This window comes from Aotus nancymaae, unplaced genomic scaffold (assembly GCF_030222135.1).
Source record: "Aotus nancymaae isolate 86718 unplaced genomic scaffold, 86718_ANA_hifiasm-v0.15.2.pri h1tg000049l, whole genome shotgun sequence".
Lineage (NCBI taxonomy): Eukaryota > Metazoa > Chordata > Mammalia > Primates > Aotidae > Aotus > Aotus nancymaae.
The window spans coordinates 34,936,683-34,952,819 of NW_026988463.1; the positions used below are offsets into that span (position 1 = coordinate 34,936,683).

General features: G+C 48.9%; 1 protein-coding gene across 1 annotated transcript in view; it reads left to right on the plus strand.

The window, feature by feature from the left end:
• LOC110568942 (breakpoint cluster region protein-like) overlaps positions 1-16,137 on the plus strand; it is a 135,739-nt gene that overhangs the window by 58,731 nt on the left and 60,871 nt on the right. Inside the window, 2 exon segments of the mRNA XM_064362843.1 lie at positions 1,284-1,391; positions 6,447-6,636. The gene's annotated coding sequence lies outside the window, so the exon portion shown is untranslated.

Consider the following 16,137-nt stretch of genomic DNA (forward strand, 5'->3'; position numbering starts at 1 on the left):
CATGTGTTTATCAGGTGCTCTCCTGTTAGTACACCAGCTTCAGAGGGCATGCCTCGTCTGAATTATTCACCACTGTGGTGACAAGGCCTAAAGCAGGCCCTTAGTTTGGTGGGGAGATACTCAGTGACTTGCAGAGGAGGAAGGAGGGAAAGGAAGAGCTCTGGGCCTCATCACTGCACTGACAAGGAAGAACCTAGCATTGGAGGATACAAGGTTTCCTCAGTGTGGCAGGGGCTGGTGGGTGTCTTCGGGCTGTTACCCTTTCCTTGTACACTCTAAGACCCTTCACACAGCCTCCATAGGGAGCAAGGCCAGAAGATCAGATAATACCAAGGGTGCCTGGTTTATCCAGCATCCAGAATTGTCAGCTGTAGAAACATAAAATTCAATATAAATGCAAATGCACGTGGAAATGAAATTAGGTTTGATGCAAAACAAACTCCAGGAGCCATGAATGCCTTGGGCTTCCAGTTTGCAATCAGCTTCAGGGGGAGTCTCCAGCCCTGACCAGTGCATCTCCTGGGTCTGCCCTTCCACTCCCCAGGCCTGGGTTTGCTGATTTTCCCTCGCTGCCCCTAAAGCTGTTGTGAGGCCCAGAGATGGCTGTGTCTGCTGTACTCACACACAGGGGAAGTTGTTGCTGAATCGAGTGTGTGTCTGAGCTGGAGGTACAGTAAGGAGATCTGTTATAGCCTTTGGTTTAATAGAGAACAAACAAAACACCTCTCACCTTACAGCCAGTCAGTCTCTCCCCTGGCAGGTGTGCAGTGTGACACTGGGGCACCCTCATCAGGCCTGGGATGGGCTCGTGCCTGTGCAGCGGGAGGCTCTCTTCTGCAGAGGCAGCTGGACTCTGTGTGTCTTATGTGTCTGAAGGGACTGGACAGGAGTGGACACTGGGTGGGATGAGGGGTGACCTCTGTGTCCAGGATACACTCCTGCAGCCAGAATGAGAAGATGCTGCGTGCAGACACTTGTCCAGATTCACTGACAACCTCGAACTTTAGCTGCCGCTCGTGGCACCATTTCAGCGAGTGGGGTGGGAGGAATGAGTAGCTCTAAAAGGGAACTGTTACCTGCCTGGCGTCGTGAGTCACTTCTCAGCATGTCATTTTGGGAGTGGGAAGTGTGCTGGGTGCGTGGGGAGGGGAGCAGGTGGGAGGGAGCAGCACGGAAGAGCCGAGGCCCCTGGAGTTCCTGATGAGCTGTTGGAGGGAGCCCACTCCTCGGAAAGGCAGGGGAGCTGCAGCACCTGTCGACTCTCTCTTCCTTCCTCCCTGCAGGCCAGCCAGCTGGGTGTGTACCGGGCCTTTGTGGATAACTACGGAGTTGGCATGGAAATGGCAGAGAAGCGCTGTCAGGCCTATGCTCAGTTTGCAGAAATCTCTGAGGTAATGCCTTGACGCCGTTCAGCCAGGTGTGCCCTGACTCCCATCTGTACCCTCCACCTCCCTGGGAGAACAGAGTGTGCCAGATCAAGATCTGGTCGTGAACCCCAGCTGTTTCCAGATTCTGTCGGGTTTGCTGCATCAGCCCCATGCTGGGGATGCTATTGTGCTCAGACAGGAGGAGCAGCTGACAGGATGTCCTGCCTCCCCAGGGGCGAGGGCCTGATTCTGGGGGTTGGCCGGGTTCTGGGGACACTCTTTGCACCTTCTGTCTGCAGTGAGGAGTGTTTGTAGTTCTGCCCGTTAACAGCTCTCACCACAAGTGTCCTGTGGCTGACTTTGTACCTGGCACTGGAGGCATGGCCGGAGGTGACCCACTCTTCCTTTTCCGGCCCGTCACAGACTTTGAGAGCGGGAAGCATTGAGGGGCTAGTGCCGCGGGGCGAGGGCTCATGTCACCTGTGCTCTCTAGACCCATGTGAGGAGCAAAGCAGCAGGTTGGAGCTGCACTGCCTGCCCCAGGCCCCACGTTTGAGAGGCTACTGACTCCCTGCCTGCATTTAGCCCCAGGAAGCTGAAACCTCAAACCATGCAGTGTTAGCACCCTGGGCCTCGAAAGAGTCATTCAGAAACAGAGACCATGAAAGGGCCATTCAGGAGGCTGGTGGCCAAGTCAGGACCAGAACCTAGCCGCACCCCTGGTCTGCACTCTCCAGACTGGGGTTCTTCCTGCCCTTCCCCACCCTGTGTCTGCCTGGTGGCCACTCTGCGACATTTTCCTCTTCAGGGGCCTTTGCTTCTTGATGATCCCACCAACTCGCTGTAGCTTTGCCTTCTGACTTGGCTTTCCCACACCCAGCAAGGGTTCTGAGCAGAAAGTAGGGGTTCTGCATTCACACCCTACTTCTAGTGCCCATGTCTCTTTCTAACCCCGTGGTTCTCGCATGGAGCAGAATGTGAGAACCACAGGGTTAGAAAGAGACATGGGCACTAGAAGTAGGGAGTGAATGCAGTCACCCTTGCTGAGACACACCCTCAGCTGTCACCCCTGGGCTTTTGTTCTCTAGACTTTATGCCGTCGTCCTGTTCATCACAGGACGGCGTATCATGGTCCCCGCTCTGATGTTTCCAGTAGTAACAGTACCTGCCGCCCTGTTCCTCCAGAGCCCGCGGGGCACCCCGCTCCACCGGGTGCTTCTGGTAACAGGCTCTGCATGCATCCAGGGCTCCAACTTCCCTCCCTGCTGCCAGACTTCCTCTGGACCATTCAATCTGTTCTCTCTTCCTTTTTCTTTAAATAAGCAACTGTCCTCCCCAGTAGCTGGAATGGTGACACTGAATTTTCAAGTGACCTTCACAAATCAGGGACCTGAGCTTTTAAAGAGCAGGTTATAGTTAGACGGGCAAGTTCAAGTCCACCCGGACAGGTTTCTGCAGAGGAGGGAGGAGACACCATGGGATGCCACCTGGGGATCACGTGGTCCCACCAGCGATGCACCAGTGGATTCTGAGCTATGGCTGGGATGCAGGAAGTAGAATGGGGCTCACGGTCAGCCGCAAGCTGGCCCACTGTGAAGGTTTGTGGCACTTGCACCGTCAGAGCGACATGCACTTCGGTTCTCTGTGTTTCAAAAAAGATCCAGAGAAATTGGAGTCACCCAAAGAGAGCAGAGTCAAACTCAAGGAAGAGAAAGTGGCAAGCCCTATGGAAGTGGGAGGGGGTCAGTGCTCAGGCATGGGAATTTGAGGATCATCCTCAAGTACAGGAAGGAGTGGAATAGCGTCCATCTTCTCCTGGGACAGTCCTGAGAGATGGGCAGCGTCCAGTTAGATCTGCTTTCCTGGAACGCCAGCTCTCCAGAGAGTAGGTAATAGGAATTAGATGAAAAGGGCTTTGGGAGTCAGGCTGGTTTGGGAGGTGCAGGGTTAAGCCAAACTCACACGTTTTCTTTTCTTTTCTTCTTTTTTTTAAGATGGGGTTTCACCATGATGGCCAGGCTGGTCTTGAACTCCTGACCTCGGGTGATCCACCCACCTCGGGCTCCCAGAGTCCTAGGATTACAGGCGTGAGCCACCGTGCCCGGCCAACTCGTACGTTTTCTTGAGTCAGGTGTTCCCGGAACTTGCAGATAACTCCCAAGCATCGCACTTTCCAAGGCACGTGGGCTGCCTCCCAGGCTCATGTGAGCCCAGCACCTGTTTTTGCAGTCTTTCATTTGGCTCTCCCACCCCCTCACACCCTTTGGGAACTGCTGAGTCGTATGTACAGAGGAACAGTCAGGAAAGGTACCAAAGCTCATGGCAGTGTTTGGCCCCAGTGAGCTGGAAAACACTTTCTTTTGGTCTTGAGATGTTTTCTACAGCACAAGAGGTTGGCAGAGTAACCTCAGAATCTCTTCCGTCTCTGCTGCTTATGCCTTTATTCAGAAGCTTAGGACCAGGAATTAATCTCAGCTCTTTCCCAGTGGATCTGAGGCACACAGGAATCTTTTATACTGCATTTCTCCAGTGATGCGTTCAGTGCACTTGTATCAAAACATGCTAGGCTCTTCACTTACAAGCCCTGCTCTTGCCCTGGAAATCTCATTAACACCTCATTTTTTAGCAAGTACACTTGCAAATCTAGAGAGGTCGGGTGGAGGGAGAATCCAGTGTCAGTCTGCAGTGGTGGGCCTGCCCTGGCCGTCTCCAAAGGCGATTGCTCTTCCAAACTGCCAGCCCCGTGCATGCCATCTAATTACCCCAGGGAAACAGTGATGTGTGCTTAGGAGCATGCTCCTGTTGGCCTCCATTTGCAGGATTCTTATGTCAGAGGATCTCAGCCAGGCATGATTTCGTTCACAGGGGACAGGCACTTGGCAATGCCTGGAGACACTTTTGTTTGTCACAACAGTGGGAAGGCAGGTGCACTCCTGTGCCTATAGGTAGAGGCCAGGGCAGCCGCTTAGCACCCTGCAGTGTACAGGACAGCTGCTCAGAGAATCTCCAGCCCAAAATGTCAACAGTCCTTGGCTGAGAAGGCCTGTCCCACGTGGACCACAGCCTCCAGGGCATCCTGCGTGCTCAGCTTGCCCGTGGGTCCCTGCGCACCCTGTGATTTCATTATCAGCTCAGAATGCGCCTGGGTTCATTGCAGTGAGGGAAAGCCCAGATTGCTGCCAAAGGTGGAACTTTCTGCTGCATTGAAGTTAGTGGCAGCATTCTTTTTCTCCAAGGCCTTACCATGTTGAGGGTAGAGCACAGCCCCCTTCACCCTGTCTCGCTGTCCCACCGCCAAACCAGTTGGTACAGCTTATTTTATGTAAAGGGAAGATAAATCTGGAGTGCTCAAGCACAGTTTAGGTAGAATATTCAGTAAAGCCATTGGAGTGAGCCTTTTCCAAAAGGCTATTCTCTTTTTATTCATGTATAGAAATCCTCATAAAATAGAACAACCTCGGCCGGGTGACTCATGCCTGTAATCCCAGCACTTTGGGAGGCGGAGGCGGGTAGATCATCTGAGATCAGCAGTTTAAGACCTTCCTGGCCAGCATGGTGAAATCCTGTCTCTACTAAAAATACAAAAATTAGCCAGGCAGCAGTGGCTCACGCCTGTAATCCCAGCACTTTGGGAGGCTGAGACGGGTGGATCACGAAGTCAGGAGAAACCCCGTCTTTACTAAAAAGCGAAGAATTAGCCGGGCGTGGTGGCACACACGCCTTTAGTTCCAGCTACTCGGGAGGCTGAGGCAGAAGAATTGCTTAAACCTGGGAGACAGAGGCTGTAGTGAGCCGAGATCTCTAGTTGGGAGGCTGAGGCAGGAGAATCACTTGAACCCAGGAGGCGGAGGTTGTGGTAAGCCGAATTCACTCCGTTGCACTCCAGCTGGGCACCAAGAGCGAAACTAAGTCTCAAAAAAAAAAAAAAGACCAACCTCTTTTATGCTCAGTATGGTTTATCTGAGTCATCATACATAAATCTTACATTCAGAAGAGGCTCTCATTTTTGATAATTTTATTATTCTACCCAAAGTGATCCAAGGAATCTTTCTAAACATTATTATAGAGACTGTTTTTTCTGGCTCAGTTAACAAATGTATATTTAAAAGCTTATCTGGCTTCAGCTTTGTGTGTTGCCAGTGTTATTCAAGTCTTCTTAGCTGTGAAAGCAAGTATGTACCACTTAGGTGGAAGATTTATTACCATATTCTTTATAGGTATATAGAATGGTTTTGTTTTCTGAACCAATATTGGGGCTAATGTTTTGCAAAAGAATTTCTGGCCAGGCACACTGGCTCATGCCAGTAGTCCCCAGCACTTCGGGAGGCCAAGGCAGGAGGATCACTTGAGCCCAGGAGTTCGAGACCAGCCTGTGCAAAATGGCAAAACCCTGTCTCTACAAAAAATTAGCCAGGCTGGTGGTTCTTTCATGTAATCCCAGCTACTTGGGAGGCTGAGGTGGAGAAGCAACTGAGTCCAGAAAGTCGAGGCTGCAGTGAGCTCTGATCGCACCACTTGCACTCCAGCCTGAAGTAAGGCTGTCTCAAAAAAGAAAAAAAAACGTCCCTGCTGCCTCTTGATGAGAGAGGTATGCTTGGAAATAGGTTTAGATCCTGAGTGTTGGGGTTTCTGAGATAGTCTACTGACTTATATAGGATATCGCAGCAAATATTTGAAAGTAGGACTTTACTGGTTAATTTGGAAAGTGTGATCACTTTTAGATACCTGCAAATGGCTAATTCCCAAATGCCGGGATGATTATTGCTTTATCAAATGCTGAAGATAATGTACACTGTGTTATATTTAACCATTTCTGTTAGAGATCTAGGACATTCTTTTTACTAAATGAGCTAGAATGTACAAAATAATTTCAAAATAGTAATATTGAAGGAGGAAGCCTTAAATAAGGTGTGTTCTGATTTGTACATTCTGATTTGTACGTCTAAGAATTTTTCAGCTTTGCTCTAGTGACATCTAGCTTTCAAACAGTTTTATCACATGCTAAAATTCTTCAAAAGCAAATTTCTAAAGAGCTTTCTTCCAGTTAGGTTCTCAGTGTAATGCCGTTTCTTTCCACAGATTTGCTTGTAAATGTATCAGGAAGAGGCAGCCCAGAATGAAGAAAGCAAGCAGGAGTGTTGGCTTGGTGCCTAAAGTGTCTGGGATAAGTAAAACGCAAACAGCAGAAAAAATTAAACCTGAAAACAGCTCTTCAGCATCTACAGGAGGCAAACCTGTAAAACCTGGAACAGCAGCATCATTGTCAAAGGTATTCATGTGGTGATGTTTGAATACATGGTGGATTTTTGGAGGAGTGAGTTTAAATATGATGTTTAATATATTAAATGAGCATCCTTACAGGTGTGCCCTCTTCTGGTGCTGGGAACACTTGGCCTTTGAAGAGACCTTACAGTAGGGTAGACCTAATTGGTGTTTTTGGTCTGTCTTTTTGAATGAAACCAAACAATAGGCTTGTTCATGAAACAAATAATTGAGCACCTGCCTTGTGTAGGATGCTGTGATTGTGTGAACTGGAGGTACACTCTGCCTTCAGGGAGCTTGTGGAGTAAAGGATGGAGGCAAGGCACAAACATAAATAAGGAAAATACTCAGGGAGAATGTCAGATATCCAGGGAGAGCAGTAAAGCACTGTGAACAGTTTCAGGTAGGTAAATATTGTTTCTAGCCTGGGAAGGTTTTATGAAAAGAGCATGTGAGCCAAGTCTTACAGTCCTGTGACCTCCAGACAGGTCTTTTTATCTGCTATCTCCCTCACCTTCGTCACCACAAATTGCTGTTCTTCTTCTGGCAGCTGGTTCATTATTATTATTATTATTATTATCATCGTCATCACTTTTTTTAATTCCTTTTTTTTTTTTTTTTGAGATCTGTGTTGCCCAGGCTGGTCTCCTGGTTCAGTGGATCCTCCTGCCTCAGCCTCTTGAGTAGCTGGCTCTACCGGTGTGTGTCCACATGTACAACCGGAAACATGATTTGTTCAAAATCCTTTTTTCCAGGCAGGGCCCCGATAGATCATGGCTTAATTATTTTAAGAATGACCTCAGGAACAGCTGAGGAACTTCCTTATATGTGTTGAAAGATCTAACAGGAAATGCTAGTTTTTCTATTCTAAGGTTGTTGGAACTGAACCCAGACTTATTTCATTGGCTTGGAGATGCACATAGATTTTCTCCTGGCTATGACCCTGATGAATTGCTAGGTATCATCCTGTGGCCTATGTACCAGGAATAGACCCTTGCCCAGCTTCTGTTAGTCTCAGTGAACACACTGAATCATTTTGTTGGTAGCAGTGCTGCCGCTCTTTGGTGTACAATAAGCTGCGTTTTCTGACCTAACTGGTTACTCAGTTGCTGGGGCTTTCTTTGGCGTGGAGTGCCTGTGTGACTAGGTGACCTGTTATTTATGCGACTGGAAGAACAGGTTGAAATGTTGGCATTGGATATGCACTGCTACCTTCCTTCTGTGGCCTCTTCATCAGTGGCAGGCAGTGTCTTTGGAGGTTTACTATGGAATGTGCACTGAACAGGCATGTTACATCTTCGAAAGCTTGGATCTGGAATTGCTGGGAGTTTGGTCTTGGACAGTGAGTACTTTTCCACTGTAAAGCAAACCTGTACACTTGCTCTTGCCAGCACATGCCAGCTGTCCATAGCTTTGGCTTTGCTGTGTTGACAAGTTTGTTTAAGAGGTGTGTGTGTGTGTGTGTGTGTGTGTGTGTGTGTGTGTGTGTAGCAGGAAGGTCAGGGCAGAGGTAAAGCTTTTTTGGCAATACTTTTCCTGGAGTGGATTAATTGCCTTCACTTAAGAGAGGAGAAGGAAAAAGTAATGAAGTGGAGATTAAAGTAAAAAGAGACAGAAGGAAAGAAGAAAATCGTGAAAAAGAACAATGGAAACATTGAAGGGCTTTGAGACCCCACAGACTAAACTGTTATTTTATTTTTCTAATTTTCCTTATTTTACTGTGTTTCTCTGGCACATAGATACTTCTTACAACGTGAATTCCTGTAACTGTCATGAAGCATTGATGATTAACCTGGTGAATGAAGTGTTTGGCTTAATTATTGACATAGCATGTGCACACACCCATTCATTTATGGACACCCACACCTGTGTGTCTGTCACTGCACAATATTCTCATGACTCTCTTCTTGTAGTGACAGGGTACAGGATATGCATTTTTTCACCTCTCTCATTTTAAGTATTGTTTGAGGCTAAATGTAGTTGAGGGTTAAGGGAAGGACTCTTTTGATCCAGAACACTTCACTGCTGGTGCAGCTTTCATAAATACAAAACACTACTGCTGCCCGCAGTGAGTTTTGGGGACATTATTCCCACTTTTGTCAGGAGCTGTGTTATTGGGCTTTCAGGCTTTGTATACTTAATTCTCCTTTGTCACAGTCAGTGGAGAGGATTATTTTCCATGTAGAGAGGGTCTCCTGCATGCCAGCACTTTGTAGCGTTCGCTTATACTGTTGAGGTGTTCATGATTAGTTCTTTTGCATTAATATGCTATTCCATTGTACTGCTGATAATTTTTTCTAAAAATTATGAATTAATAAGCTTCAGTTAGAATTTAGGATTGATAACTCTCCATGATTATTTGTGGTCATACAGTGTAAAAGTTAGTTAACAGTATGAACAATCTACCTCTGAAACTTGAAAGGTAAAATTTGAAAACAAATCTTCAAATTTGAGAGAGAGATGCAGACTGTGAAACTTGGACTTGACCTTGAGAAGTATATGTACCTGGTTGTAGTATTTCATTATTTGTTTCTGGAATGTTTTTACCAAATTATTTGCATTTTGCAGCAGTTATAAAAAAGTAGGCTGAACATTTGTTCCTTCATCAATTTCATGTTTTTACACTTGCTGATGGGGGATGTTTATGTGTGGGAATGCACATGCCCTTACATAATTTTGTTGCAAAAATTAAAAGAAATAGGGAAAAACAGCAGAGAGCCTGCTAGTAGCTTAGGGTAAAAGGTAAGTTGGAAAATGCAGAGGTTTTTGTTTTTGTTTTTTCCTTTTTTGTTGTTGTTGAAGTAAAGCATACGTATAGCAAAGTCCACAGAGCATAGGTGTTGAGCTTAGTGAATCATCACAAAATGAAACATACCCTGCAACCACCACCTAGAAACAACATACGTGCCCCTCAGAAGCTTCCCTTGTGCCTCTGCTTAATCATTGTCCTTCCTGTCCTTCCCCAAAGTAACTACCTTTCTGACTTCTAGCACCAGGGACTAATTTTGCCAGTTTTTGATCTTTACAGGAACATAGTCATATACCATGTTGTTTTTTTATGTGTGTCTGGTTTCTTATCTGTACTGTTGCATCTAGCAGTGGTCACTTCCTTTTCGTTACTGGTTAGTAATCCATCGGATGAATATACCACAGTTTGTTCATCTCTTCTACTATTGGAAGTCTTTTGGAGTTTCTGCTCTGTGGCTAAGAGTAGTGTTGTTATGAACATTTGTATACATGTGTATTAATGCACATGTGCCCCCATTTGTGTTGGTTCTAGAACAAGGAGTGAAATTACTGAACCATAGTGTATACCTATGTTCAGCTTTAGTATTATAGATAGAAGAAAATCATTTTTTAAGGTGGTTACCAGTTTACATTCCTGGTTACTTCATATCCTCTCTTGCACTTAAATTGTTACTCCTTTTATGTTAAGCACTCAGGAATGTATAAAGGGGTGGAGGAGTGGCACTAATTTGCATCATTGCCAGTAAGATTGAATACCTTTTTATACATTATTTTTATGTGCTCAGTGGTCATTTGGATCCTTTTTTGTGAAGTGCCTGTTCAAGTCACTTGCCCATTTTTCTGTTGGCTTTTTTTTCCAACTTTTTTTTTTATTTATTGTGGAAAACTGCATATAGCATTCATCACCTTGGCCTTTTTATTTTCCATTTTATTTATTTTTATATTTTTAAGAGATGGAGTCTCACTCTGTTGCTTGCCCAGGCTGGAGTGCAGTAACATGATCCTAGTTTACTGTAGCCTTGAACTCCTGGACTCAAGCCATCTTCTGGCTTCAGCCTCCTAAATAGCTGGGGTTATAGGTGCACACCACCATACCTGGCTAATTAAAACTAATTTTTTTTTTTTTTTAAGAGACAGGGTCTTGCTTTGTTACCCAGGCTGGTCTCTAACTCTGTGGCCTCAAGTAATTCTCCTGTGAAGGTGAGGTTTCAGGTGTGAGCCACCGTGCCCAGCCATCTTAACCATTTTTGAGTGTGCAGTTCAGCGCCATTAAATACATTCACATCGTTGTGCAGCCATCATCACCATCCATCTCCAGAATTTTTCATCTTGCTAAACGGAGGCTCTGTACCTATTATATAACTCCCCATTCCCTCTTCTCTCCAACACCTGACAACCACCATTCTACTTTCTGTCTCTATGAATTTCACTGCTCTAGCTATCTCATATAAATGGAATCATAGGCCACTTGTTTTGTGACTGCCTTATTTAACTTGGCATCGTGTCCTCAAGGTTCATCTGTGTTGTAGCATGCGTCAGAATTCCTTCCATTTTTAAGGCTCAGTGGTATTCCATTGTATTTATATGCTGTGTTTTGTTTATCCATTTGCCTGTCAGTGAACACTTGGGTTGCTTCCACCTTTTGTCTACTACTATGAATATGAGTGGAGTGTGCAAATATCTCTTCAAGACCTCACTTTCAGTTTTTTTTTTTTTTTTTTTTTTTTTGATGGAGTTTCTCTCTTGTTTCCCAGGCTGGAGTGCAATGGCGCGATCTCGGCTAACTGCAACCTCTGCCTCCTGGGTTCAGGCAATTCTCCTGCCTCAGCCTCCTGAGTAGCTGGGATTACAGGCACCAGCCACCATGCCCAGCTAATTTTTTGTATTTTTTTAGTAGAGACGGGGTTTCACCATGTTGACCAGGATGGTCTCGATCTCTTGACCTCGTGATCCACCTGCCTCGGCCTCCCAAAGTGCTGGGATTACAGGCGTGAGCCACCGCACCCGACGTTGCTTTCAGTTTTGAGGGGGTATATGTCCATAGTTGGAGTTGCTACATTATATGATAACTCCATTTTTAATTCTTTGAGGAATTAAAGAGAGCGCTTCAAGGTGCGGGTTCCCGGCTGCTGCCCATGAAGGACCGCAGGTTTGGGCTGGGCGGTGGCTGCAGCGGTAACAGGCAGTTTCAGTACTGGGCTGGGACCACAGACCCTTCATCCTGCCGGGCTGCTGGTGTCCTTTCCTGAGGCTGTGCTGTGCCTGAGGGGCATCAGATGGGCCTGAGGAGATTGGAGGAAGCTGACACTGGAGCCAGCAGGAGGCCCCAGAAAGAGAGGCTGGGAAAAGGGACAGGTATCTAAGGGGGTAACCTCAGAGTCACTTGCCGCCTTGGGTGCCAGGTTAGCAGATGTGCTGGCTGCAGAACTGGAACCAGATCCAGATACAGCGATCTGCAGACCAGGAGAGAGAGGGTCAGTGGAAACAAGGGGTCCCTGTGTGAAGGGGACAGGGAAATGCACACACGTTGGGGTTGGGGATTTCATCCTTTTGCTGCCGGGAGAGGCAGGAAAGGCGGACCGGGCACCTGCTGCAGCTGTGGCTGAGGCCCAGGGATGTGAGGGGCCTCTTTGCCCTCCATTCGGTGGGGCCCCCCACATGGGGTCCCAAGTAGAAGGGGTAAGGGCCCCTGCGGCTGCTGCAGCAGCAGCAGAAGTGCCAGGCCTTGGGCTTCTCAGGCTGCAGTCCACACTTGGAGCTGGGAAGGGGGCAGGAATCAGCGAGGTGACCTGGGCTGTGTCCCGGGAGTGTGAAGAGGTGTCAGGAAGGGGATCTTAGGAGGCGCGGCGCTTCCTCCCAGACACGGCAGGTGTAGAGGGGGCCCCTGCAGCAGATGCTAGGAGGGACACGCGGCCCAGGTACTGTTGGGACATGTGAGTCCCCGGATGTGCATCCATGCTGGGTGCTTTAGGGACAGCAGGCGGAGAAGAAGTCCCTGTTGCAGGTGAGGGCAAAGCTTGGGAAGGCCGTGGGGCTCTACAGTCTGAGACGGCCTTGGCCTCACCCTGCAGTGCACTATTAATGCGCCGGAGTGCCGCCTCCTTCTCCAGGTCCAGGTCTTCAGCAGTGACCCGGAACCCCAGCCGTAAGGGAGATGGCAGCTTCAGAGGCGCCCCTCGCCTGCGTGGCAGCAGAGGAAACTTTCTTCTACGAGGCCTAGACTCCTGAGATGTGGGGGAGCCATTCCTGGGGGCCAATTTCTCCCCTGGTGGTGCCTCTGCTGCCTTTTCACCCTGGGTGTGAATGACAGCCTGAGAGACAGCCTGAGAGTTGTCCTCACTCACTGTCTCTGAGGAACTGAGGGTCACATGGCAGTGGGATGAGTCTGGCCCCCTCCTCCTCTTTAGCCACGGGAAGCCTCCCGTGGAGCTGTAGGAGCTGGAAAGGGCATTTCTTTTTGGGCCAGGGCTCATCCCAGAAGGCTGGGATGTCTTGTGACATGTGACTCCTGACACGGTCACATGGCAGTGGGATGAGTCTGGCCCCCTCTTCCTCTTTAGCCACGGGAAGCCTCCCGTGGAGCTGTAGGAGCTGGAAATGGCATTCCTTTTGGGACAGGGGCTCATCCTGCAAGGCTGGGATCTCTGGTCCTGTCTGCCTTCTGACCTCTGGGCATGGAGGTCTCTCTGCCGAGGCCCGGGCCTGGGCACTAAGGGCAAGGGGTCTCCATTATCCGGTACGGGCCTAAATGCAGACCGTGAATCCCCGGTGCCCTCGGGGCCCCTTTGGACATGGTCAGTATTCTGTTGGACTCTGGGGTCCTCGCCCTGCTCAGGCATCGCTGCCTCACTCTCCCTTTGTGCTCTCAACATGATCTCCTCCGGACAGGAGTCTGGGCCACAGCTGGGTGTTGTGGGCCCCAAAGGGGTGACTCCCTGCTCCTGGGCCCCACAGAGAGTTTTGGGTGGAATTGGACTCTCGCTATGGTACCTGTGCATCCAAATTGAAGGCAGAGGCAGGATCGCTGGAAAACCTTCTTGAAGTTGTTTGGACACACTGCTGATTCCAAGTGTCCGGGCCCTTGTAGGATGACCTGCCACTCCACCCAGGGGCAGGAGCAAGGAGGAGATCCCACAAGCAAAGTCAACGGAGGGATGGGGAGAGCGGGCTCAAGGCAACTGAGCCCTACTGGCAGGTCCCCGACACTCGGGCCGGGACAGGGATAAGGGGCACAGAGTGCCCAGGTAGCCCCTTCTGGGAGCAGCGGGGAAATTTCCGATTCTTAAACTCTCGAGAGCCAGGCTCTGAGCGTCGTCCTCTAGCTGCCAGCGCGGCTAAAGACTAAGCGAGCGGTTTCTCCTGTTGCCGGGCAACGCATCCTTCTAACGTGCGCGAGTGGGGGCGCGTGCAAAAACGGGCGCAAGTGAGAGATCCGCGCCAGAAGGGCGACCTTCACGGATTCGCGGGACAAGGTATGCGCGCCAGGCACCTGCTGACAATGCGGTGGGGGGAGAGGTGCAAACTATGCGCGCGAGGCACGGGCTGGCAACCGTGGGAAAATGGAGAGGCCGGCGCACAAGGCGCCTGCTGGCAACCGTGGGAAAATGGAGGGGCCGGCGCAAAAGGCGCCTGCTGGCAACCGTGGGAAAATCGAGGGACTGGCGCACCAGGCGCCTGCTGGCAACCGTGGGAAAATGGAGGGGCCGACGCACAAGGCGCCTGCTGGCAACCGTGGGAAAATGGAGGGCCCGGGGCGGGGCGCGCGAAATAGGTACTGGAGGGAGAGGCACGCGCACAAAGCACGCGAGACATAACCGTTAGGTGCGGCAAGGTATGCGCACAAGGCACCTGCTGGCAACGGCGGGGAGGGGTCAAGGTGTGCGCGCGAGGCACCTGCTGGCAATGGCGGGGGAGGGGGCAACGTACGCGCACAAGACGCCTGCTGGCAATGGCGGGGAGGGGTGAAAGTGTGCGCGCGAGGCACCTGCTGGCAATGGCGGCGGAGGGGGCAATGTATGGGCACAAAGCACCTGCTGGCCATGGGGGGGAGGGGACAAGGTGTGCGCGCGTGGCGCCCGCTGGCAATGGCGGCGGAGGGGGCGATGTACGGGCACGAGGCACCTGCTGGCAACTGCGGGACAGGGGGCGCGGTGGTAGGGTGGGGGGCAGCGCAGGTATAGGTACTGGATGAGAGGCCAGCAAAAAAGGCCCGGAACCCTAACGAACTGGCATGGCAAGACACGGGCACAAGGCACCTGCTGGCAACCGTGGGAAAATGGAGGCGCCGGCGCACAAGGCGCCTGCTGGCAACCGTGGGAAAATAAGGGGGACCGGCGCACGAGGCACCTGCTGGCAACCGCAGGAAACTGGAGGGGCCGGGGCGGGGCGCGCGAAATAGATACTGGAGGGAGAGGCACGCGCACAAAGCACGCGAGACATTAACGGTTCGGCGCGGCAAGGCATGCGCACAAGGCATCTGCTGGCAATGGCGGGGAGGGGTCAAGGTGTGTCATGATTATCATTTCCCTGTATATACACATGTATACACACATAGTATTTTTTTAGCTGTTTGATCATGAACTGTAGACATAATGCTCCTTTACTGCTTGAATATTTTAGTGCATATTTCCAGAAAAACAAGGGCATTCTTTTTTATAACCATAGTAAATTGCAAAATCAGGAAATTAACATTGATATGATGCTAGTATCTAATGTATTGCCTTTCATTAAATTTCACCACTTGCACTAATGTCAGATATAGCAAAAGAGAAAAAAAAATTGTTTTCTGGTCTAGGATCCAATCCAGGATCATGTATTGCGTTCAGTTGTTATGCTTTTCGTTTTCTTTAAATTTGGAATAGTTTCTTACTCTGTCTTTTATGACCTTGACATTTCTAAAGAGTAAAAGGCAGTTATTTGATAGAGTGTCCTCCAGATTTGGGTTTGGTAGTATGTCCTTAATGATTAGATTTGGGTTATGCATTTTAGGCAGGAATATCACAGAAGTATAGAAATACATGACTTCCATCTTTGCCGTTGTGGGGCATGTTAACTTCCTTTGGTTAGGGTAGTGAAGGCTAGATTTCTCCACTGTTAGGATACTGTGCTTCCTCTTGTAATTAATAAGTAAGTGTCTTGTCAGAGGTACTTTGAAACTTTGTAAACATGTCTATCCTCTTTTCCCCAGACTTTTCACCCTGGTTTTAGCACTTGTTGATAGTTCTTTCCCAAATCAGTTATTACTGTGATTTTTGCCACACGACAATTTTCTAATTCTGTCATTCCGTCTACATGTATTAGTTGGCATTCTGCCACAAGGAAGAGTTTTTTTCTCCTATTGTAATTCATAGATTCTTATTCAGTGGGCTGTAAATTATTAGGATCAGTTAGTTTTATGCCTAGATTATCCCTTATTTGGCCACTGGGAGCCCCTTCAGGCTGGCTCCTGTGTCCTTTTGACATTTTCCTATTACTCTTGGAGCACTTCCTTAATTTCTGGCACAATAACTTTTGTACCTTTCCAGCTCAGCCCTAGAATCAGCCATTTCTTCAAGGAGACCTTGTTCCTTTTAGTGGAGGATAGTACTTAAAATCAAGACCTAGAAGTTAGATGTGTTCATTGCTTTTGGGACAGACAGACACACAGATACACACACACACACACACACACACACACACACACTCTCTCTCTCTCTCTCTCTCTCTCTCTCTCTCTCTCTCTCTCTCTCTCTCCTATGTCAGTTTCTCCACCTGTTTCTCC